A 26,846-nucleotide genomic window follows, 5' to 3' on the forward strand; every position below is an offset into this window, starting at 1 on the left:
TTCTAAGGGAGATAAATATAGACCTAATTTTTCAGAGTTATGAGAGCTGCAGAGAGTAAAAGCACCCACAAGGCCAGGCATAAAACAGAGTAAGGTAGAAATTCAGAAAACAGGTCAGGCTTGCTATAAGGTCTCAAGGGAAAATGAGGAACACTATTAAGCTTTATTCTTTGGGTTCATGTAGCTGCCACAGATTAGATGTTTGCTGGGTTTCACCCACAGGTAGCCAGACAACATTTGGCAATTTCACTTTAAGATTGCTTGTAGTCAAATTTAGGCCAAATATAGTGACATTCTCATATCAGATTCAAGATCTTGGTGCTCAGGCGCTGCTCAGAGGTGTGAACTGGGGTAAAACAGCACAAGCTCACAGGTATGAAATCAAAGAAAATAAAAACTCTTTTGCAGGTTTTTTTCCTCTTTCCCTTTTTTTTTCCTTCTATGTTTTTTTGTCTTTTTTTCTTCTTTCAAACCTACTGGCTCTGTACTGGCTCTGTATGATACACAGATCAGACTGAGTTAAGAATTTCAGCAAGATTGCTCTTGACGTAAAAACAAGATATTTGTGCTTATCTCTCTGGGCACAGTTCTGCACTCCCTCCTGCCTGTTTCACTCCAGTGACTCTGCTTTCAGAGCTCTCCATTCAGCATGTCTGGCTCTTACAGTGTTGATCAGCAATAAGTATTTTGGTCACAGAGGTTTTCAAACACATGAGAGAAAAAAACCACAGTGATCAATTTGGCTACTTCACCACAGGACTAATCCAAAAGATACATCTGGTCAAGTAACTGATACCAGGCCAGTTTTAATCTACTTTAATGTCTTCTTTCTTCCACTGCACTTTCCTCTCACTGAACAGAGACACAAGCTAGGTGAGTGAGTGGGTGGGTGGTGGTGTGGAAAAAGTGCTAGCTCAGCTTGCTAATGACTTAAACTGCTTAACTTAATGACAGATTTTGGCAGGTTCTGAAAATCATGATAGTAGTAACTGGCCCATGTTGTATTGCTTCCATCTAAGCTTTCTGGAATACATTAAACTAACCAGTTTCTAAAATAATATTATTTTTTCGTGTAGTATTTGGAACAAGAGGGAACAGAAGAAAAACTGTTTTTCACTTTCTACCATGCCAATGATACAAATAGTTTATTAAGCAACACTGAGGACATAAATCACATTTTGGTTTTGTCTACTTCCTTTTCATAGATTTGTGGAAAGCTCAGAGTTGAACACCCATTAATAGAGCTTCTCTTATCATATAGCAAAGTCTTTTATCAGCTTCATTGAATGTCTTTTGATGGCAAATAATCACACTAAGAACAATGTAAATAAATGAGAAACAGATCATTTCAGTTCCTGTTGGAAAGAAGAGACCAGATGATGGCTACTATGATACCAAAGACAATTGTGAGTGGATTAAAAAACCTTCTGTTTACTTACATAGACACTATTCAAGTATAGAACAACATTCATTGTGCAGTAATCGTAAGGTGCATTTTGTACTTCAAAACATTTTGTTCTTCATGAATGTTAGAATACATATCCTAAAGCACTCTGAGGTTCTTCATTTCTTTTTTTCTAATGCCTCAATTTAGGGAGCCACTTTAGAATAAGACTTTACAGACTTCTAAGAAAATAACTTTTTTCTTGTTCATGTATAAAGAGGAAGTGAACATAAAGGCTAGCACTGGATGTCTAAAACTCTAGCCTTCCGCCTGCTGAGATGCAGATAAAACTAAACCACCTTCTCTGCTTGTCTGGCTGGGTTTTCAGTGATAAGAGTTCTTGAAAGGGGGCTATCACTGTGAGTTTCCAACAGTCATTTCATCCAGCTAAGAAAGCCTGTCTTCAGCATGCAGAAGCAGCAGACTTTATCATGACTGGTGAAATTATAATTCTTTATCAAGTCCTCCAACAGAATCTATCCACCCATGGAATAATAGAATAGTTTGGATTAGAAGGGTCCTGAAAAGATCACCTAGTCCAAAGGCCCCTGCAATGAACAGGGACACCTTCCACTAGATCAGGTTGCTCAGACCCCATTCCAACCTGACCATGAATGTTTCCAGAGATGGAGCACCTGCCACCTCTCTGGGCAACACGTTCTAGTGTCTCACTCCCCATCTTGTAAAAAACTTGTTCCTTCTAGCTTCTATTCCACCTAGCTTCACTATGACCCCCACTGGTGCCCCATGTGCTAAGGACCAGCAAAAGGCATTTGTTCAATACTGCTTTTTGTTCCTAGGGAAGAGATCTGCTGGGAACAGGCAAAGTCACCAAGAATAATTTACTCCTCCAGATTCAGTCATTTCATTAAGTCTGTTTTAAAGAAACCTGGGGATAAAGCAGCATGGGTGGCTGAACCATCTGCTGTTGGGCCTAGAGGCAATCTTGAGCAACTGAGGCTATGAATTCTCATTCAGAAAATGGTTACACCACACTCCCTGCTGCCCAGAAAAACATTTCAGAGACAGTTTTAAGGTACTTAGATCAGAGACTGCAAGCAGAGAAATAGCCACACCATCAATCTCAAATAGTACTAAGTAGCTCAAATGTTTATTAAGATTCTCAGGTGGGAATCATAAACTGTGTTGAGCTTTATGAAAACATGGAAAGCAGTACTTGGGCTAGCTAACTTTTAAGTTGCTTTGGAAAAGCCTTTGTTAACTACAATGACTATAATATTGGCACATCCCTAGGTTGGAAGATTTTTCAAACAAGAAAATACTCATTTGACAACACACTGAATAACGAACAGTATCTGTGCTAGCAAGAGCAATAGCAGCCCAATGTCCAGCTGGGATTTAATTCACAAATACAAAGCAGGAAGAAAGTTTTGATAAAAATAGAATGCCAAATACTGTCAGAAACATGATTTTTGAGTAGGCCCAGTGAAAAAACAGTTACTTGGTTTTGACCAAGTGTTATGTTTGCTCATGTCACCATTAAAGCGGGAAATTCTCAAGAAATGTAAAAGTCTACATTTCAAACTCCCCCCCCAAACTAACACTGCAAGATCTCACAGAAAGCTCTCTATATACCGTATGTACTCTGCCATTTTTGTTCTTATTACTTCTTTCCATTAATTATTTTCAAACTTTCATTCTTGAAGTAACTTCTCATACTTACACATTCTCTGCCCATCCTTCACCACCTACCTTCCAAAAATAATAATTAAGAGAAGATTTATGTCTAATTTGCTTAAATCACTGTAATAATTATTTTCCAATGAATAGTATAAAAAAATAAATAAAAATAAAGAGAAAGGTGTTTTTTACTTTTTTTTTTTAATTAAAAGAATGTGGATTTGGTTTGGGTTTTTTTTTTTAATTCCTTGGATATAACTTTTGTTGTCACAGACTCTGGGACTGTGACAGCATTTTTAAAAAGCATCTTCTAAATAAGGTAAAATCATGCCATACAGCAAAGTGAAATGAAGAAATGAATCACATCTCCCAAGGGTATAAATGTGCAAAATTTCTTTCAGGTTTGGTTGTTTTATACTGATCAGCTGGGAAAGTGGTGCTGGGGAAGGCTTAATCCCCATTTGCATCATTCTCCCTCTCTCCCACTACACTCCTATCCTCTTATCATCCCTTTTCGACTGGCAAGACTTAAAGTCAGAAATATTTTTGGGAAGCTTTCATAAGGCTGGTGACACTTCAAACATGCTAGAGGGAGCCCAGAGAGAGAGATTGACTAAGTAACTATATTTGTACGCATTAGCTTAAAAAGCAATTAGCTCCTGTAACAGGAGACCTAACAGATTGGTGCCTAGCAAGAGCATATATGACTAATTCTGTGTGACTGTGTCAAGAAGAGCAGTTTGCCCACCAGAGAAGCTAGCATGTTGCTATATAAGAAGCAGTTCACTTTGAATTCGAATTTTTAAGCTTGCAGCTGCTCTCAACATTTAGGGATTTTTTTTTTTTTTTTGGTTTCTGCTTCCTTTTTCCCATAATTATTTTTGACAACTCCATCCCTCCTACTCAGCCCAGTGCAAAGCAATGCAGTGGAAAAAGCACTGTACTTTCACCAAGTAAATGAGTAGTGCTTTCTTGTCCGTCTAACTCCTCTCCTCTTCCTCCTCCCCCAAAAAATCCCAGATCTAAGATACCATGGAGGACAAAACTAGAAGAATCACTCTTATAGAAAAAGGAATAAAACTCTATTCACTGCAGTGACAGCAACATCTGTCTTCATGTTAAAGCTTTTCTCACCTCCTACCCACCCCCAGATTCTCTCTGGTGTAAAGTGACCATCCCAGAAGGATGCATTTCACTTTCTCCTTAGCCATTACTTTGGACTGTAAGATTGGCTAAAAGCAAAATTATTTTGCCTGTGGCCCACACGAGGCCACATCTGAGCTCACTTTGCAATGGTACTTGCTCTGATGCAATTGCTTCTCGATTCAGTGCTATCTGATATTGTGATAACACTGAGAAATCACTACGGGCCTGACAGCTTGTCCTTGTAGGTTTCCTGGCCTCTGGTCCTTGGGAGGAGGGAGATGGAGGATGAGTGAAATCCTGCACAGCTTCAGGTTGCACAGCTCAGCAGCAACCCAACACCACACAGCTGTTAAGTTAAACATCTTTTCCCCCCTCCTCCTCCTCAGTGGACCACCTTACCTATGTCTGAAGTCACACATTTTGTATCAGGTTGACATAACCTTCCTTGAGACAGCTGTAGAAAACAGATCCATGACTTTCCACCTGAGGCTGGAGAAAATTACACAACCCCTCTTCTTCAGCTTCCCTTTCAGTAATGCTATCAAATATTTTCAAGTCTTCAGTTCAAGCAAGTGAAAAACACTTGAAGCAAGGCCTAAGGAACTGATTTTAGGTTTCCCTGTAACACAGCTGATAGGTTTCTCACAAGCTTAATTGTATTTTTTTTAAAGTAGTAGAGGAAAACCCCTGCTGTAACCTGACACAAGGAGTGCAGGAATTGATAAACAATACAAAGACCAATTGGTTTGGGAACAACTGATGAGATCATTTACTTATGAAATAGCAGCCTTGACCACAAGGATCAGGTGTCTCTGAACTAGTTCCTGAAGTGTAACCATACCAGGTAATTAGTATCAGCCCTGAGAGGGGCTAACATTTCTGTTTGAATCACCTTTCTTTCTTCTAGTAGGAGCTTTTCTGCAGGCTCGAGGCACAGTGGAGCAGAACAGGGAGTGCAGTTACCATACAGTCTTCATTGTCTGGAGATCATGCTGCTACCTAGTAGTAGAAAAGGCAACAAAGAGACTGCTGGAGGGTCACTAAGAAATAAAATTTTAAAAAAATTATAAAAAAAGAATCCAGAGCTGAAGCACTGGATATGCTTGCTATTACAATTTGGCTCAGAAAACAGAGAACTTTCCAGGGCCATTTCCAGCCTTTGCAAGAGACTGTGTTCTTGAAACACAGAACAGAGCAGGCTGAGAGGGCTTGCCATGCCCTGTCACGCTATTTACAGAAATTTTGCCTTTTTTAACCTCTACTTTTCTGAAAGGAAGGGTAAAAAGAAGTGTCCTAAACACTTCAGAAATATAGAAAATGCCAACCCAAAACAGCAAAAGTAATTAAAACCTAAGGCCAGCTTAAAAACCATGTTGGAAGTCCTACAGCTGCAGCATTCAAAGGCTAACTTTTTTCTGGAGAGGGGTGGAGACGAGAGCTTTGATTTAAAAACCACCACCACCACCACCACCACAATGGATCATTTGATCTTTTGGTCCCTCTTGTTTTATTTTAATTAATGCTTCAAAGTAACAATTTAAAGTCAATCCAGCTTTATTAAAGGTCCATTGCAGGATTAAGACAGATTTGACAACAAACCCAATACAGTCAGCAGAGACAAGCACAAAATGGCCACTCAGCAAATAAAAAGTGTAACATGCTGGTAGTGTTTTGAGCAATCAGCCAATAAAATCAGGCAGCATTTATAAACACGGTAATTTTTTTTGTCCCCTGGCAATGAAAATCTTTTAAACTCCCCCTTAGTAGGCTTTTGTACCACTTGTGAATAATTTCTTTTCATTTTCTTAAGAGAGCATTCATTCATTTTAGGTTATTAATAAATAGAATCCTACACATATATGTGCATCAAGTACACTGTCATTACTCAAGCTAAATGCAACATGTGTTAGCATCATCATACCATTTGATTGATCCATTCTTTTTCTACATTTTCAGGTTCAGAAACATCACAATTTTCTAGTTGAAGGGTGTCAAGGCTCTGAAATATTCATGGCTGCACACTCCTGTCTGCATGTACCATGTACAGGACACAGAAGGACCAAGACTTGTGAAGACAATGAGATTATTTTAAATCTAGCAGAAACAGACACCTTTCTAACTGTTCCAGACAGATTGCATTCAGTGACAGCCTGCCTTGGTGGTGTAGAATTTTGTCTAGGAACTTACTAGTATTTAATATGGATTAGGGGCCAACCAATTTATTTCACTCTCCATTAGAAGAGCAAATCTGAGATCTTCTATGAAAAAGCGCTGTGTTTTGTTTGTCACAGGTATGAAAAATGTTCCTTTCTCCCTTGCAGAGGAAATGTTATCCAAGCCACAATGAACTCCTCAGACCACATCTATAGTACGACTGTTCAGTGCTTCTGGCTTTTGCTGGTTTTGAGAAGGCAAGGGAGAGGCATATCAAACCTTCACGTGTGGTGTAGCACCTTGGAAAGCACCATCCCCTTTCCACCATTTGTTCAATGGACATGCGGGAAAAGAGGAATTATCCTGTGTGAAACCTGGATCCAGTGGTAAGGGAGGCAGGAAAGAAAGTTATCAGGAAAGAGTGTGTAGGACAGCAATGTGGGCACTGGGGCTGCTGTGCAGCAGGCCCAGGATGCTCTGGCATGGCTCATAGTTCCTCTGCTTCATTTGGCACAGCTACTTCCCCCTGGCCCAAATGGAGAGCAGCTCACAGCTGGGGATACATTACCCTTAGTCACTTTCCCCTGAGAGCAGGTCTACAGAGGCTCTCAGGGGTCTCCATCACATTAGTGCTGCTACTAAAGCAAGACAGTACTTACAGAAATGTATTTCAATCCTGAGTCCTGCAGACATGCTTTGGCTACTTTTGTCCACTTAATGAGAATATAATCAAGGGCCCAGCTGGTGCAAGTCAGCACAGAAGCAATGAGCCTAAGGAAACAGTGCCAATTTACCTCAGTGAGGATCTGGCCCAGGGGATTCATAATGGATGGAGTTGTCTAGGCAAGAAGAGGCTGGAACAGCTCGAGATGACTACATTTCTCCCCCACTTTCACAGTTCAGACAGCTTCTGCCAAATGGTATGAGCAGCTGGACATCTCTTTCAAATCCATATTTAATTCCCTAAAGCTGCATTGAAATGAAGAATCCTACTCACAAGAAAAAGGGGAAAAAAATCAATATTTTGCACTGCTTTAGCTTCAAATTTTAATGAACAAGGAAGGTGATGCTCTAGTGTAGGAAGAAATCTTATAATTAAAGTCTCAAGGCTGAGGAAAAAAAGAAAAAAACATTTAAAACCATTTATTTTTTTATTGTTTATTACATAAATTTATTTATTAAACAAATTTAACACCTTTTTTACTCAAGAGTGAGTAATAGTATAAAAAAATTGCAGTCTGAGAATTGAAATGATTGTGCAAATTAAATGAGAAAATATGAGTTATTGTCATTCATGATATTTCCATCCATAGACAGAGATACTGTAAATATACCCAACTGCTTGAATTGGGAGCAGATTATTATTATTAAGATTAATCTGTCAACCTGCATTCTCTCTTTCACCAAAAAGTTAAACAAATTTCATATCAGTGAATAACTATAGCTATGGATGGAAAATAGAGATTCTTTAAACTCTGATAGAAATTTCCTTCTTCACCTTCCTAATTTAAGCAGAAGAAAATCCTCTTCAATAGTGCTTGGTGCTAAAAAATTAATCAAATGTAGCTGAGATGCACCTGAACATAGGGAATGGAATATAGGAAAGAAATAATGATGTCAGGTAGTGTTATGGATTTTGGGACTATCTAAGTTGTATGAGGGTACATTATGGAGTGGGACTGAATCCATGTAATGTAGTGTCTTAGATTATATTTATAAATTCTGGTCTTAAGAATCTGCTTTGAGGTCTCCCAAGTGGAATTTTCACTCCTGTTTAAAAAGGCATTGTAATGATATGCCCCACTGGGTTTTGTTTACAGACTTGAAAAAAAACTACCTGAAACCCTCAGGTTTCATTCAACGGAGTTAAAGAAGTCTGGTTTAGCATATAGACATTTCTGAAATTTTTTGTTAGCACTAAATAAAACATTCCACCAAATGGACATCTGATCTTTTCTAATGGGTCACTTTTTAAAATTACTATCTCTACATCTTTTTAATTTTCATTGGTAGTCTAAATCAGAATAAAAAAATTGACCACTTAACAACACAGATGTAGGCTTCCACCTGAGACTATAAAAAACATTCAGACTTATTTTGCAGATGGATCAAATCCTAAAAGCCCAAATAACCCAACAGCCAAAGATAAGATTAAATGAATCGCAGTTTCTCTTTTTGACTTTGTAAAGCTTAAAAGTCGTATTTTTCCACTTAAGCCAGCAGTTCATCTCTAGAAATAAACACAGGGAAATAGCTTTTCAGGGAAAGAGGCTCTATTTCTCAATTAGATGTAACTACACTGATATTTTCTGCAGTAAAACATCATTTCAAACTCACCAGTCAATAAACTGAAGGTGCTTTCTGTTGTTTGGAAATAACTTTCACTAAAAGCTGAGGGTACACATACCTTATATACAGCACATATTTGAGCAAATGTGCCTGGGCATGTCTTTTAGAACTTGTATTTTCCTGGTATACAAGGGATTCCTGAGACTGCCAGAGCTGGTGTGGTTTGAAAGGTAAAACTGCCTAACCATCAGGCAATGAGAAACCAGATTACTTGCTTGACACGTCTTCAAGGATGATGTGCATGCTCTGTTCCAAATCAAACTTCAAAAGAATACCTTAATCAAACAAACTGCACAAATGAGGTATCCAAGGACAGCACAACAAAGGCTGCTTTGCAGGGACAGAAAGAAAGAAAGAAAGGAATGGGAAACATTATAGTCAACCCTCATGAGCAAAATGATGTAAACTCAAAAAGGAAGTGAAAATTGAGGTATCCAAGTGGATTTGAACAAGGCAAAAAAAGCAGGATGAGTTCTTAATTACTGCATAAGCAAAAATTCTATACACCTCCAGACCCATATGGACCAATCAGCAGTTCTTCTAAAGGTTTTCTTCACAGCTTAGAAAAAAGAGGAAAGTCAGAGCCATGACTGACCTGTGAAGGAACACAGTAACTGCAAATTCTGAAGATTTCCCACCTCTGGTGACTGTTCACACCAATAGAAAAACAGTCTTTTTCCATTACTGTGAGTGGGATAAGATCCATGATAGATCTCTAGAGGATCGAGCCTTGCCAGGCAAGCGTATTTCCTTATGAGTGAATTTTGGGGGAAAAAAACACAAAAAGAAATCTGGAAAGCAGTATCAGTTCAACTGCATCCAAAACCTATTTTGAATGTTGGTTGAGTCTAAGAAAATCCAGTTTGGAGGAGTGTTCAGTATTCCCTGTGCATGAGTGAGGTTGGTGCAAGCATGACTAAACATGTTAGGTTTTCAAACCTAAGCATCTCAGTCAAACCAGATAAAACAATACCAAGAGTCTGAAAACTGCCCCTTCAAAAGGAAGATGGGTGGGTGGGGGTCAGGTGTCTTTGATGCAGGCCAGATACAGCACAGGAATGTGCAATATCCTGCTTCCTTCAACACCAGAAAAATCAAAGAGCTAGAGATCGTTCCTGCTCACAGCTCCAATCCTTCCAGCCAAAAATTTCTCCACCCAGGGGACCTCTCTCAGGGACTGCTCCAAGGCTGTGCTTGGCCATCTGTGCATCTGGGGTTTTTTCTTTACGTTTTCCCTTGGGGAATGTGTTGTTGTTGTTGTTGTTGTTGCAGTTTTCTCTCTCTGACTCCATATTCCACCACTCAAACAGCCCTGTGCCAGTCCACCCTGGACATAGCCCTGGAAGGTGTTGGGCACATCTTTAATCTGGAGACCAGTTCCATGCCACAGAGCAATTTAAGTTTTTGCACTCAGTGTGACATTTATACTTGCCTACCTCTGTCTGCCCAAGCCATGATGCTGCTGGGGTGGGACTGTACAGGGCATTTAGCAAACACCTGCACAGGCCCCTCCCGGGCTGCAAGGCACTGAGCAAACACAGCAGCTCCTTCAGACCCCCAGGAGCTGCTCCTGCAACCAGCAGCTCCAACTGCATTCAGAGCAGTCACAAAGATTGCACATGTGTGATCTTTAGCCCTCTGCAGCTTAACACTCTACCTGTAAAGCAGCAGTCATATACCTCGACCTTCCACAGGTTGTGGGACAGTATCTTAAATAATATTTGTGAAGTACACAGAAATGTTATTATCAGCAGCAGAGCCCACGCAGAAATTAATAATTGTTTGCTCAGAACAGGCTTAGCCCCAAATGTACAGCAAACATAAGGCATTGAACATAGTGATAAAGGAAAAAAAATATGGCCACTTCCTCACCGTCTCATGCATTGAGGGATGAGGACCAAAATACCGAGTGATTAATAATTGAAACATCTGCTATATCATATATGTGCAGGGATAAATTCTAGACTGAACAGAGAATATGTTCTTAAATTTTTTTTTGTTATTTTTTCTTAATTATCTTACTTCCTCAGTATATAAATTTCGCAAATATTGCTTTAAATGCAATGCAAAAAATACTAGCAAAATATATTTTGCAAATTCAATTACTTACTAAAGGGATATGATGCATTTCACCACCCAGTAGTCCAAAACTTGCAGACACCCTTTTGCAGGAAATTCTTACAAGTACCAGATAGTCATATTTAATTTCCTACATTTACATAGTTAAGACTGAACACAACCAACCAGTTGATAATCTCAACAAATATAGAAGAGCTCAATGAAGAAGAGAAACAGCAAAAAACATGTCAGTATCTGAGGGAGAAATTAGGGGAGAACACTGCAGAAGGGTGTGGGATACAAAGCAAGCAAGCAAACCAGAAAGTCAATTTTTTTCTCCTCCTCTGCCAGCTGCATGCCAGCTCTAATGAGAGCAAGAGCTAAGTAGTCCTGCCAGCCCTCCAGGTTGGAGATGGCTATGATGACAAGGAATGTGAGGAATGAAGCGCTGCTGCTGCTGCTACATCTGTTTTAAAATCTGACATCAGCCTCCCTTCAAAGCTAACTAACCCAGCAATTTTTGCAGCTATTAGCAGAACACACTTATTATTAAACTCAGGGTGCAGGAAGAATCAGACCCAAATCCATCCAGTCTCACAGCCGGATTGTTGTTATTTTACCCCTTAAGAATTTGCTGTCCATACCTTTTGATAGAGATTGTTTGGGGTTTTTTTAATTAAGTCCAGGTCATAAAAAAGGGTAGAAAACAATAACTGTGAGCATGGTCTCCAAAAATTTTCGAAAATTAAAAACAAAAACTTTTGGCCTCTGTAAAAGACATCAAAAAGTAAAAGAGTGAAGACAAAACATGGGAAATGAATGGCTGTGACTGGGAGTCCCCAGCTCAGTATGGCTGTCACTGGTAGTGCATGATGCCCTAACAAAAAAATCAACAAACTGGAAATTCCTCCTGCTGTGCACAAATGAAGCCAGGAATGTCTGTCCCTGCTGCCTGTATAGAAAACATCAACCTCTATGTGATGCTTCACAAGCTGGGTATGTTTGGGTATCGCTAGATGATAGAGAATGAGCAGCAATTTTCATGATTTAGCAGCACACATAGATACAAGGTGGTTTCATTTCCATTCTGATACGGATCCTGCTAAAAGATCTTTTTGCAACCACAGGAGGATCTGACATAGCCAAGTGGACAATAATAATAATAATTTTTTTAAGTTACAGACAGAAAAGGACTGAATGCCACTCACTGATTTAGTGCAAAAAGTAAGGCAAATTACCATTTTTATAATGCTCTTTTCCCCACTAGTTGTTCATGTTTTACTCAGGGCTTTTTAGAGGCAGAATGCTGCCTTTCTGGTCAACAATTCTATGACTTCCTAATCTTTATATTTGTGTGAACAACTGTTATTGACATATCTGCAAAATACCACAGTCTATTCTTACGATGTAATAAGGCATTAGGCATGATAAGGGTATTATTAATGAAAATTTGTTGCCTTCCGCTATGGTTGCCACAAGTAAGATTATTGAACTCTCATATTACCTGATTGTATAAAGGGCAACAGCAAGCTTTATGTTTTGTATAGGATGCACAAAGGCTTAAACACAAAATTTAGACTATTGAGCAGAAACTGGTTAACATGTTACCCACTCTGTGATTTATTGTCAGACCATAATCTGGAAGAGAAATTTCCAAGACTTTTTGCATTATCTAATTAGAAAGTAGATAGTTTTTACTATTTGGCAAGATTTCTCCCCAAATCAGAACCAAAAGAATGGCTGGCTGTAGAAACAAATGGAGACATCACCACTTTTTTTAAGCAAGTTAAAGGGTGTATCTTTAGTGAGGGACAACAGGAGAAGCTTAAACAGAGCAAACCAAAGAATGAACAGTTATAAATGACCAGGACTGAGATGATATTAACCCCAAAATTATAAAGGAACTCAAGCAAACTGCTGGGAAAAAAAATAACAGTTTTTAATCTCTCTTCTATTCCTCCTTTCATCTGAGGAGTGAGGTGGAAAAGAGGATGCCAATTTAAAAAATTTTCACAAGGGAGCTGCAGACTTCTAACTATGGTAGGAACATTAGTAGAAATTATTGTAAATACAGAATTAGTAGACAAGTGGAGAAAGATTACATATTTGGGAAAAAAATATCAGGAGTTTTCACCACGGTTCAGCCTAGCAAATTTTTGGGAATTTTTCACGGGGTCAACAAGAACATCAGCTGATATAAACTACCTGTGTCCCTTCAACACATTTTCAGAAAACTAATTAGTTGGAGCATTGCATGGTGAATACCTCATTAAAAGTCAGGAAACACAGAACAGAATAAATATAGAACAGAGCAAGATTATTAAGATTGAGAAAAATCATATGTTGATGCTGCTCCATACAGTGAGGATCACCCAGAAAGGATGTGAGCAACAAGTTGAAAACATCTGCTGATGATATGATTCTGAGCAGGAATAGGTGAGAATGGGGGTGGAAGCATGCAGAGGTGCTTTGCACACTGCATAATAAAAAGACAGTTTTAGTTCCCTAGGGATAAATGAAAAGGAATGCACAAGGGCAAGCAAAATCCTAAATTTGTATACAAAATCATGGGCTCTGAGAGACTATTAGGAACAAAATTGAGAACAAAGCATTCCACTGAAAGGAATCAGGGTTCCCAACATATTAAGCTCTGTAATTCCGTCTCTGCATTTTAAAAAGGACACAGAAGAACCATAATAAATGCTTGAAAAGATAATTAGAAATGTGAAAGGGCTTCAATAGAGGTGATGAGTAAGTAGAGTAAGACTCTCATCTGTCTCAGAGGGAATCCTGGGGAATTAAGATAAGGGTCTCTAAAACCATAGGCCGCAGGAAGAAGAAACACAGAGATCAACCATCCATATTTTCTTTTAACTCAAGTACTAATGTCATTGAGAACATTGAAGGAGCACACTTCAACACAAAGGTAGGTGCTGTTAACTATTGGAATTCCTTTACAGAACAATTTGTGGACCTAGAGTTTACCTGTCTTGAAAAGAATATTAGTTAAATTCATATGACGGAAATCCCTCAAGAATTACTATCTGTCTGTCTAGCTCATCTTTTTTAGGATATCCAGAGGAGAAAAGTCCTTTTTCCTCTGCCACCTGGTCAGACAACCTGGAAGTTGATAATAAACAGATTTGTCTGAGAGGTATCTCCAGAGACCAGCACCAGCCAAAAAATTGGTTTTGGAGAGCAGCAGGGGAGTAGAGGGATTTTGAGATATACAATATTCTAGAACTGAGGCAAGGATGTTAGAAATTTGGATGTATGATAGAATAAGCTGAAAAAATTAATGAACTCTGGCAATACTACAATTTTCTATAAAGTCAAGGGAAGATCAGATAAGTCCTTGGAGAAACATCCCTACGTGCTTGTCCTGTCCTTATACTCCTAGAGGATATCTATCAGTGGATATAGCAAATGGAGCTAGACACAACTTTGGTCTGACCTGCTACAGGTATTTTGTTTCATCTGAACTCCATCTTTATGGCATCATGCAAGCAGGCAGTGACATGGCTTAAAGCACATCCTCCTACTCCTGAGGCTTTGACTGCTGGGCTCAGGGCCAGCTTAGAGAGAGCACAGCTGCTGATTTTGAAAGCTGCTGTGAAGAAAACTAGAAGGAGCCCCAGCAGACACTGCCTCTCCTTCCCTTGGGAACTGTTTTTAGCTGTGCTGTTGCCCTTTGCCTCTGCCTGAGCTGTGTTGCAGCTGTGCTATGGCCATGCCTGCACCTGGCCATGTACCCCACTGATCAGAATCCCTGCTCCTGGCCCACAGGCTGACTGCCCACTGCACCCCAGGACCTGTCTTGTCACCATGCCTTCACCTGGTGACCACTGGCCCCCAGCTCTCCCAGCCCTTCTCTGGTTAGCCTGCTGGGCATGGTGGATGTGCACCCAGCCAGGGCTGGCACAGCCCCTGCAGCCTGGGGGCACCAACCCTGCCCTGCCCATAGCCCATGGTCCCTGCTGTACCCCAACAGGGAGCAGCAGTGCAGAAGTTTGATCAGTATCTCCTGTTAATACCTCCCCTGGATCAGAGGAACACATCAATAAAACATGAAGAATCTGAACAGCCAGGAACACTGCGACAGCATCTTTCGTCCTTAGAACAAGAGGTATCTCCCAGCACACTCACTATTCAGAAGAGTTTCATTTATGTAAAGCTATCTACTGTGAAATTCCATTGATTGCATAATACATTTCCTTTTGGAATTGGCAGCTATAACATATAAAGCCCTTCATTGTGGGAGACTTGTGTCCAAAGTTAGTATGGAGGAAAAGTGGAAAGAAGGCTAAATACAGGCTGTTCTCTTTTTCTTTGCAGTGGTTTTAGAATAATGTTCCTTGTTCCTGTGCATTTCTTCCTCCAGAAGCACTGCAAGAAATAACTGGAACTGTCTGCTCTAGTAGGATAGCAAAATTGCAAAACTCTGGCTCTGAACACAGGCGTAAAAGTACATTGAAAACCAAGAAAGAAAAAGAGAAAGAACAAAAAAATGCTCAATTGATATTTTCTTTTTTTGCTTGTTTCATGGCAGTACATATTCCACTAAATAATATAATGCATTAAATTTTTTAATACAATATTTTCAAAATATTGGATCCTCCCTTCTGGTTTGCATACCAGTAGAGTTCATTTATTTGCTTTTTTCCATACTTATGAAAATTTGAATTTTCCTTTTCAGTGTTATCGTGGGAATCTTAACTCATTTAGTCAGCTGATTCCAGGAACTGAGGTTTTAAAAGTAGAACATTAAACATTGACCAGTTAGCAAGAAAGCTCCAAGAGTTGGCAACAATTACAATTGCAAGGATTTTTTGCTTTAGCTCTTCAAGTTTTACAGTTTGAAATCAATATAGTTCTATAATCCAAAGCATGATGGAGCAGTAGAGTTTTGATACTGTCTCCCAAAACCTCTCATTCTCAAACAAGGATTCCCATAAAATAGTGCCAAAAAATCAGAAAAGGGCTTTTATGCAAAATACTTGTGTACGTGCAAATGTGCTTTAATCCTGATCCGACATTTCACATTTCTTGTTCTCCCCACCCCTTTCACTCATTTGTTTAATTGTCTGTTACCATTAGGTTTTTTCATGCTTTGGTAGAACATGTTGCTAGCATTCAGGAAGTAAGTCTAGAGTTCAAGAAGAATTTTCCTTTAAAGCCAATTTAAAGTATTAATTCTGTAAAGTCAGGTCTGCATATATTATAAAGATTAGGAGATTAAAATAGACATGAATAGTTTCCACTTCCCTCAAAAGTGTCTTTTGTGTTCAAGAAAGGAAAAAAATGAGTGATTATTAGGAAGAGAATTAGAGAAAAAGGCAAGGTTCAGAATAAGCTTAATTTTAATACCTGGTATCAATAGAATTAATTCCACTTGAATCCTATCAAAACCAGAATGAGAATTCAGGTAAAGCTTTTTAAAATAAATTTATGTATGTAATTATGATAAATTACACAAAAGGAAAAACAAAGGCTTTTATTAGTAAACCTTGCTCTCATTCAGGCATTACTGCAGATCGGAACTAAGACATGTCTGGGCTCAGGAAAAACTGCTGCTGATAACTCAGATGAGGAACACAGTTTCCTTTCCAGTTACATTTAGATGAGAGTTCACCTGTAGTAGCAATTTTCTTGTTTGCCTTTTGTCTTCTGTTGCTAAGTGATATTTGCTCTTTCCTTCGCCCTGCCTCTTGAGTTCAAATGAGAAAGATAGGCTCAGCCTCTCGTAAGCATAACTGTGAAAAGTGTTTAGCAACTAAGGTTTCCTTGCCATTGCCCTGCAAGGAGAAATTCAGATACCTGATTTTCCATTTACAGTGCCAAAACCTAAACATTATGCCCTCATATAGTCTCTCTCACTCACTATCTCTTAAACCACATATTAACAAGACTAAAAGTTTCTTTCCAAAGAAGCCTTGGAGCATTTTGGCTGGCTCACATAGGGGCTGATTTCTTCACATGTAACAGAAATACCATAGTAATCAATCCACTGAGGGAGAAAAATTAAATATTCCCCCAGCTACTCAACTTCTAAAGGATTCCAGCAGTTTCTGAATTTAATTACTGACAAGTTTAGATATGCTGGGAGATTCCAGGGCTGATTTTATGCACTTTCCCTTGAACCTCTCTTGTAAGACTTTCTCACAGTTCTTCATAAATGAAGGCCCCAATTGTTTAGACTAAATTGGAACACTGAGTTTATGTCCATACAACACATAAACAAAATCACATTAAAATTCTTGGTATGAGAAAAGAAGACATATCTCCAGTGCAACTGTTTTATCAAAGAGCACATAATTTATCTTAACTTCCAGAAAACAATATTGCTATTTAAATCCAAACAAATTCTACTGCAATGTAAAAGAACATACAGATTCATTCTTAATAAAGCAAGTGAGCACTGATTTTTTTCCACCGAGTATTCAGACAAGCTACTGTGGTACACATATGTTCAACACTAACCCAAAATTCAAGACTGCTGAGGTTCAATTTGTACATAGCAAAGACCATTGAAAAACTTGCACAAAGTCAGCTATACCAGTGTATGTATTTTCCCGGCTGGGGAAGTTTGTGCGTACACAGGACCTTTGAGTTTGAAATCAGAGTTCCCAGCTACACAGAGCTGGCAGCTCTTGGCTTATAAGTACTGTAGCCTGAAGTCAAATAAATTGTTCAAAGACAATGTAGCTGCACATTCATGCTCAGCTACAGAGGTCACATGCTTGAGATGTAGAGATCCAAGAAAAAGAGGGAACAAGAGTTTGTGGTTGGAAGGAAAGTTCTTGAAAATATTTTGTCTTTATATCCATAGCAGAATACTCTGACTAGAGCCATTTCCCTTTTATTGTTATTAAAAACACTTCATAATGAAACACCTAAAGTTTTTTTTTAAATTAAAAAGTAAGATTATTAAAATATTCCCTTTACCAGAAAAAATTTGCATTTCTCTTCACTCTTTCCAATATCATTATAGAGCAGTCCTCTTTATTCTTTTCCTTGTACTTCAGTAAAAACGCCGAGCTGAGGAAGATCACAACTAAACAGATACTCAACTGTAAAAAACTGCAAAAATCAAAGACTGATTTCCTGATCCCTTCTCCATTCATCTTTCCACTCTTACTAAAACTGTGGTACACACACCACAATTACATTTTTAGTCCACTAGTGTTTGAAGCTCCAACAAGTGGCAATGACATCAGGAATCCTAGAAAGGTTGGGGTTGGATGTGTTCATCTTCTTGCTCTGTCTGGTTATTAAATTGTCAGCACACATCATTACCAGTGAGTTACTGAAAATACTAGGAATAAGTGCAAAAATTTATGTAGCTTGAACACAGGAGAATTTAAAGGTGTTACCCTTTGCTAATGCCTATAGTGATGTTTTCATTACCAAGGACAAGAGGTCTAAACAGATGTCTCTCAATGTCACTTGTGACTTGAACCAAACCGTAATTAAACCGGCACTTTCAGCTCTGAAGAATCAATGAAGCATGCAGACACACACCACAAGAGAGAAACCAAACCATGTCTGTATTTTAGGGCATTTTTACAAGATGCTGAGCATACCTACTATGGGGTTATTACAAGGAAACAAACACTGAACCCAAAATGACTTTTTTGTTGAAGAGTAAAACTCAAATCCTTTGCACTTCCTACACTCCCATGCATGAGAACTCATAAATCATTGCTGTACTTCCAAAAACTTACATTTTCAGCCTGTGACACTGTGTCTTACCCTCAGTACACAAATCTACCCAGGAATCTATTTGGAGGCATTGGAAACATGCTTATACATGTGTAAGCATGTTTCAGATTTAATGAGCAGTGAAATATTAAGTGACAATGATAGCACTTCAACACAGTTTATAAACTGATATTTGGGATGGTACAGCACTGTAAGGGAAATATTATATATGATAGTATATATAATATTATTAATTGAAACAAAAATAAACAGCTTCAGTAGGTACTTCCCCATACAAAAATACCTCATTGATGGCCTTACTTAATGTTGAGTAAGAATACCATATTTAGAAAACAGGAGGGAACAGAGAACTATTCTGCAGAGGCAGGTTCTCTCAGGAGCTAAATTAGATGCAAAAGGAAGTTATTTTAGCTGTATCTTACCTTGCACCAGAACCCATTTTCTGTTGGTGGGAAACAAAAATAAAATTTCAGTTTCTTTATGAAGCTAAACTGCCTTCAGCCTGAAGACCTGAGCAGGAGAGCTGACTCATATCAGATGGAAAATCACCATTTCACCAGTAACTGCTAGCTAGCTAGATTCTCAGACACATCCCAAGTTTCATATTTTACCAGCATTAAAATTCAGCCAGTATATGGCATGACCTTTCTTCACTGTGCTGTGCTAATGAGGCAAGAAAAAGTAGGAGCTTCTCCCCAGAGACTCTCATCACAGAGATTCCTTGGCTGAGTTTGACACCACCAGGTGCCCTCTCATAAAAAGGACTTTAAACAGGTGTTATCATCGTGAGGATAGAGCCAGACCAGAGGATGAAGTAACTTCACTTAAAATACATTAATTTTGTATAAAGAAGGTGGAAAATTGAGAGAACCAGAGTAGATACAGGTCACTGAGGTGAAAGTGGAAAACTACTGCAGGATAATTTGTTATAGTTAAGAACTGGTGAATGGAAGAAAAAAATACTGTACAGATTAAAAAATGCACAGTCAAACAAAAGAGTTAACAAAAGATTTGAAATAGGGAACTACGAAAGTATTTCCTACCGGGGATAACTGGGGAGGATATTATTCTAATTCAGAGAAACAAGATTATGTTCTTTTCTTCCTTTTTTTTCAACCCAGCATAAAACAAACCACTGGAGGTTTGCATCGTCCCTGTATGTAAATAGAGAAAACCCCAATGAAAAACAAGGGAACCAACTAGTATATTCTTTAGGAGGAATCCAAATTACCATAGTGAGGTGGTTCAGCATATATAGCAAAGAACAAGTAAGGTGGAATTGTTTCCTTGAGCAGAAGGGTTTGGAACTCTGCATGAGTCCAGTTTTGAAGCTGTAACTAGGAGACATGATCTAGCACTTTAACTACACTCAGCAGCTACTTTCTTCGTTAGATGGCTTCTCGTGGACAGTGACATAGAGAGACCAGGCAAAAACTGAGCTCAATACAACCTAAGAAATAGTGATTTGGGATTTTATTGTAAAACTTCTATACCCAAGCTTACAGCAATAAAAGAAAATTATAAAAGTGTTGGATGAAAATGAGGTGGAACTTTCCAGCATGCACGTACTACAGGAGATCTTAGCTAAAGAAATGGGAATGGGCATTTCCAAAGATTACAGAGAGGAGTTTGTACACACACCAACTGAGGTTTCCTTTTACAAAACAAAAGCAAGAAACAGAGACAGGAAGGAAATCACAGGGATAGCTTGAGTAATAGCCAAAATGCAGTTACAGATCTGTGTAAATGTCAAGGTAGAGGAAAGAAAGCAGGGACGTCTCAGACAGAGAGCTAAAAATCAATTCTCCAACCAAACAAAATTATGTGAGAAAGGGGGGAAGAGAGAAAGGAACAAGCGCTTTGAACAACAGGTTTTTCTCCCAAAAATTATTCTTTCCACCCATAAAAACAAAACCCAGAATCCTAGCAGTGCCAGTAGATATGAATAACAAACTGTAAACATCAGCCGAAAGAGCAAAAGTGTAATATGATAACTAAAACAGAAGGCACAGGAAGAAGACTATTCAGAGCAAAAAGTGTCCAGATGGAGAACACTCCCAGATTAAAATTTTGTAATCTTTTTATCTTTCAGCTCTTAGATGAAAAAGGTTGACCAAAACATTAGAACAAAGAAGGAGGAAGAAACACTAACAAATACTCTTTCTTGCATTTTCACTGAATGTAATGAAGACTAAAGAAAATTAAATGACTGCCAAAGACAGGAATTAATGCAAATAGGAGGATTGTTTTTAAAGGAACATAATATTAGAAGGAAGCACACAGTGCGAAGCCTCTCAGGTGTCAGAGAGACAGGGAATGCAGTAAACTCATTAATTTCCTGGGTTCCTTTTCATCTGTTCTTATAAAACATATTTTAAAACTTTGCTGGCTAACTTTTCCAATTCTGAACCCTTTTGAATACAGAATATGTCAGATGCCAAGAAAAAAACTAGCATCATCTCTCATAAGAAACTTTTATTTTCCCACTACCAGAAAAATGAAGCCTTACTGTAAGGTGAGAGAAAGAGAAATTAGTGAAATTAGTGAAGTGAATATGTATCAAAGGACTGTGGTGGCTCTGGTGCTCCCTTCAGTAATAAACAAGACACATAGAAACAGCCATTTCTACAAGATCAGATTATGTATGTTGCACAGAAACATCTTCCAGAGAAATTCTTGCAGAGCTCTGGTGTGGGAGTGCTGTGCTCAATCTTTCTGATTCTGTATCCTGGTCCAACATAGAGCTTCTGGCATGCTGAGCAAAATTGAAATATGGAAAAGAGTTAAAGGGGAAATACTAGAAATAAGATTTAAAATGGAGGCAGAAGGTCTCTTGTACTAGATCTGCCTTTTAGCCTTTCAGGGGTTAGCTTTCAGCACAGCTCAGAAGCTGAAGCACCCTGGAAAATCCTTCTCAGGTTCATTCCAACTGTAATCAACAAATATAATCATGAAGACTATGATGACAGTAAATGTTGCTTATCAGTAACCATGGTTGATATCAGAGCCAGACTATGCAAATCATTTTGGAGTCTCATTTGAGGAATAGATTTTTTTACAATGACCTCTTTGGATTAGCAGTGAATGTTAAGGCATTCACACAGTATGCCTGAGGTTTCATCATTCTTACATAGGAGTGTGTCGAGTATAACTTTTTGTTCCCTTAATTGTCATTTCACTATGTGATCCAAATGGTTTCCTTACAATGAACCACTGGGTGATCCACTAGGTTTCCAAATGATATCAAAAGACTTAGAAAATGATTTTGAGTTTTCACACTACCTTCAGAACTGAAGAAGGAGGTTGACAACCTGAGATGAACATTTGGGCAATCTACACATTTGACCTAAATTAGGAGCTCTTTCTGACAGCTGGTAGAAAGTCTGTCATTTCAAAACATTTGAAATATAGGTGGAAAAAACCCTATGTTTTCTTGAATAGGAATTTACATATGTGCTCTTTTCTTTACAAGTATAGGCTTAGAAATTGCCCAAGAGCTAGGAACACAGGAGATGCTTAAATCAGGACTTGAGGCTCCCAAGAAGTGAGTAATGACAAGAATAATCTCAAAGGCTTGCTTTTTAAATTTTTTTTCTAATTTTCTCCCTGAAATTACTATAGGTAGATTTTGTGGGGTTTTTAACCCTCCCCCCCCCCTTTAGTTTTTGAATGACATTCTGCTTGCTTGCCCCTTTTTGAAAATTCAGGTCAAGACCAATGAAGGAGACTGTATAGATGGCTACCTTTAGTTTTGAAAGAAAAGATGGTGTTAACAGGAAATTGCACAGAAAATCCTGCTGTGAAGTTCAGATGGCACATGCACAAGCTTGGTTACTTACAGATTTCCTCAGTGAAGAAATCAGATTGAGGCCCACCACAGGTTTCCTAACATAATGCATTTCTTTGATTTGAGAAGGCTGACCCTGATACCACTGGAATGGCTGCATTGCAGACACATGCCATGCCCAATTAAAGGTCCAGGCCTGGTAATTTTTAAGGTAAAAGATAAAAGGATGCAATCCTTTCCTGGAAAAAAGGAGTACAAGCTCTTTTATCAATTAGTGTGAGGAATAATTTGTCTTAAAAGCCTAAAAATGAGTTATAGAACCACTGACTGCCAAGTTAATTACAGATGGAACAAACATTATGTGCTGGGAAAGAGGGGTTCCCTTTTCTGCTGCCTCTCCTTTTGTACAGGTACCAAGACATGAAATCAGAATATGATGCACAATTTTTCTACATTTGATTTTCTGTCAGTAAAAGATAAGATATTCAATACATCATGTAGAACAAACACGGGGTAGAGATTTTCCACTAAACAAAACAAAACAAAAAAAAAAATCTTAAATCTTTTGTAAGCACATACAAAAGTTAAAATAAAGGCACTTTGAAAGATTCTTCTCCCAGAAAGGGCACACAGTGGTTACTGCTACTACTACCATCCAGTGAAAGGCTGAATTGTGTCTCCATGTGAAACTGTTCCTTTCACACTACATCTCTTCCTTCCCCTACTTCTCCTCAGCAAGAGAAAGAATGTGTTAAACTTTCTCCAGCACCTCTGATGAAGTACACTTATTTACATGCAGATGTACCATCCTGATCTATATTACCTGACCTTACTGCCCCACTAAGGGTTATTCCAATGCCTAATAACTGCAGCACATTGGAAATTTTGGCTGAAGTGGGATAAATGGTCCTTTCTGAACCTTGTATCATAAGGAAAGAAATTGTCAATGAGTCATGTCCTTCTGAGAATAATTTGATATTATACAGATATGAAAATCAACATTTATGGGACTGTTTTGGCATTAATAGCAGTTGAGCATCCCCAGGAAAATGCAACTTACTATGGGAAAGTAAGGATCACAGGACTTCAGTCTCTTTTTCATCTCTGGCTGATATGTTCCAAGTCATATGGCTTTATAAATTCTTACTGATCTCCATCAACACATCTCTTTGATGTTTAAAGTCCCAGCTGGAGTCACATTTGTAAGCCAATAGCTCCTTTCAAAATATTTATGTCCTTTGACTCAAAGTTCAAAACAGGGCAAGATTCACTTTGCATAATCACTTTGTGCAAGGACAGTATTTCTTTTACAGCAATTTGAGGGACAGGCATGTTGTGTATTTTAAGACACTATACCTCATGCAAATTTTGGCACCGGTGCCAAAGAACTATAACCTTTTAGTAAAAGATAACAGTGTGCTCAGTTCTTTGCACAGTAAGCCAGTTTTGACTGAACTGAAATCAGCTTCAGTGATCTGTAATTTTTCCATGGTCAGAATCAAACTACAACAACATTCTGAAAATGGAAATCGTGTACACACTGTACTGAGGCTCCAATCTATACAAAAACTACCCATGAAAAAAATACAGTGGAAAGAGATGGTCATTAAGTCAATTGGGTTCATTAGGCCTTCATGTCACAGAATTTAATAAATAATGACATCCTTTCACCAAAAATTTTTAAGCCATATGTACTTTCTCAAGTAGGAGGCAAAATGGTGGATTTCAGTTTATAGAGCTCTCTGCAGAATATAGACTTTACGTATGTCACCACAGGATTTGCTTTGCAAGACTTCTAGATTTATGATTCCACTGCCCTTCTGCTTCCTAGGTATTCTTGGCAAGATGCTGAAGCCCCCAACAGGATGTCAGTTCTTGGGCTAGATGATCCAGAGAGGGTGTGAGACAGATAGAGAGGAGGAGTAGTTCCTTCGTTTCTCATCTATTTGCATAGCTCATTCTGTCTGGGCTGCAGGGCTCAAACCAGCTGCTGTACAAGAGACAGCAATTGCCACATAGACACACTCCAAATCATTCCATAACCCACATTCCAGATACCCCTGCTCTCAGAGCCAGAGTCAAATAGAGGATTATATTAAACATAGGTGTCAGTTTCAACCTCTTTGCAGCTGAGCCCAAGAGGTGCTGCTGTCTTCTCTCTCTCATTTGCATTCTCCCATCTGTTCTTGCTTCATTTCCTGACACCCCTCACAAATTATTACACTCCTTTCTCAGTCCTTCTCCAGCTCCTTCCTTCTCCCATTACAGCCTCTCTCACTGCCTTCTTACTTGCCCTTGCCTTTCCAGACTGTCACAATCCTTCCTCCTTCCCCAGCTTCAACCAGCACAAGTCCTTCCCTCCCTTGCTCTGCCTTGCCCCTCCCCATCAGCAGCTGTGCCAGGCCCCAAAGCTTCCTGAGCCTGCTGACTTTATGACAAACCTGTACAAACACAGCAGAAAACCGTGGCAGTCTATAAGCCTTTTGTGACAGTGCATTGCAGTTTCATCTCTCACTAAGCATACACATAACCTTGAAAACAGTAGTACAGATAAAAGATGTGACATTTAGATGAAATGTATTTTTCATTTATATTTCAGTTAATTATTTTTTCATGCATTTCAAAATGAAAAAAAAAATATTTGGGTATTCTCTGAGTCCCAGAAATTTTGCAGAAAATTCTGGTGAATTTCTGGCTAGGCTATTTGAGGAACATGGGAAATTACCAATTATCTTTCAATATTTTCAATTTTTACATCTGAGAACCATCTACCACACACAAAAAAACCCCTAATGTTTCATAAAATAAATACCTCCACATTGTCCTTCCTATATGAAGTCCATTAAAAGGCAAGCAGAAAATGCCTAGGTATTTTAGATGATCCAACAGAGAACATCATGACCACTGAGGTGCCAGAGCAGATCCAGATGTACTACAAAGACTGCTTTACATTGAAACCATCAACTACTCTTACAAGCTGCTACCTTAGAAGGCTGCCCAGGTTATTGAGGATTTACCCTGCCATACTTCAAGACAGAGCTTTTAACCACAGAGAAAATTCAGCTGGCAACTAAAATGGTGCAGCTCTTGTATCCTATGTATTTTCATCCAACTGCACAATCCACAGAGAAATCCACTTTTCAGGACCTGCTTCTGCTTCTCTCCTGTTGCAACCACATTCTTAATGTTTCTAAAGACATGGCATGACACAAACCCACTGTGAAGCCAGTGGGCAATTTTGTCCATAAAATAATGAGGCAGAATAGAATTTCATGATGATGTATGAGATCTACTTGACTTACACATCTCTCTGTCTCTCCAGCAAATAAATGTCAATTCTGTGTGGAAAATTAAAATTTAGAAAGAACTGCTTTCATGCAAATTGCCCCTGCCTTATTTCAGGAAGGCTTGTTTTTATCTTGGGAGTGATCATACAAGAAGGGCCAGCAGATTGATGCTCTGTGGAACAGGTTGCAAAAACACAGAAAAGAAATGTCTAAATGTTCTCTGCTTAAGAAATTTCTTTCCTCTGTGATCTGAAGCGTTATCCCTGGTCTGCAGGGGCCTAAAGATTATTATGAAAAGTTAATCAGCTTATGATATAGGGGTCCACTCCATTCCAGGATTTTTACTGCTCGCCGAAGAAGGTTGGAAACCACTACCCTAGATCGCTTACAAGCAGGTTTTGTCTGCATGGTTGTATTCCACAGGAACAGCTACAAAAGAGGAATTAACTACATTTTCACAGCTTGTTTCTCTGTACTGCCCCATATCTATGTGTCACTACTCTAGCCTAATTTTACAGCTGGTAAACGCTGGCTTCAGATAGGGCGCAATGAGAATGTGCAGAACCCACCCACGCAGAACTCCAGCAAGTTTGCTGGGATTTCCCACACTGAATCAGGAACAGAAAATGTATGTGACATTCACAGCTGGTTGTATTTATACTACTCTGACCAATCACACATTTGGGGATTTTGGTGTTACAGAACTCTTTTTGCTTTATATTAATTGTTAAGGAAGAAAGTTATACTGGGTTGTAGAAATAAGATGGCATAAACATCTACATTGAAAGCACAAAAACAGATCCATTGTCATAAGATGGCCTTGAATTAGTACGTCAAAAAGTAATTCTACTTTGACATCTTGAATTTTTGTTTTGATTCCAAGTGAGGAAAAGGGGATTAACATGAATGACATAATTCGACTATGAATGCCTAAAAAATAATTTATTCTGGCTATTTACTTTGTATGCAGTCTTGCATTAGTTTATTTTTATATCTGTGACACCTTTATTTGCTGCTGCCTTTTCCTAAAAAACAATAAGCCCTTCCTGTGCTTTTGCAGATCATTGTAAGTAAACAATCCTCATTTTGGTTTTTAAATTATCTTTTGCACAAGAAACATTTGTCCTACATAACAGCCAGTAAATTAAAGAGGACATTGAGTAGGAGATACATCTGTGTATAATACATTACAATAAGGTTTATGGCTTCCTACACAGTGACTCCTCTACTATTTTACTATTGTGGGCCACAAGCCATT

Source organism: Haemorhous mexicanus, chromosome 1 (assembly GCF_027477595.1).
Source record: "Haemorhous mexicanus isolate bHaeMex1 chromosome 1, bHaeMex1.pri, whole genome shotgun sequence".
Lineage (NCBI taxonomy): Eukaryota > Metazoa > Chordata > Aves > Passeriformes > Fringillidae > Haemorhous > Haemorhous mexicanus.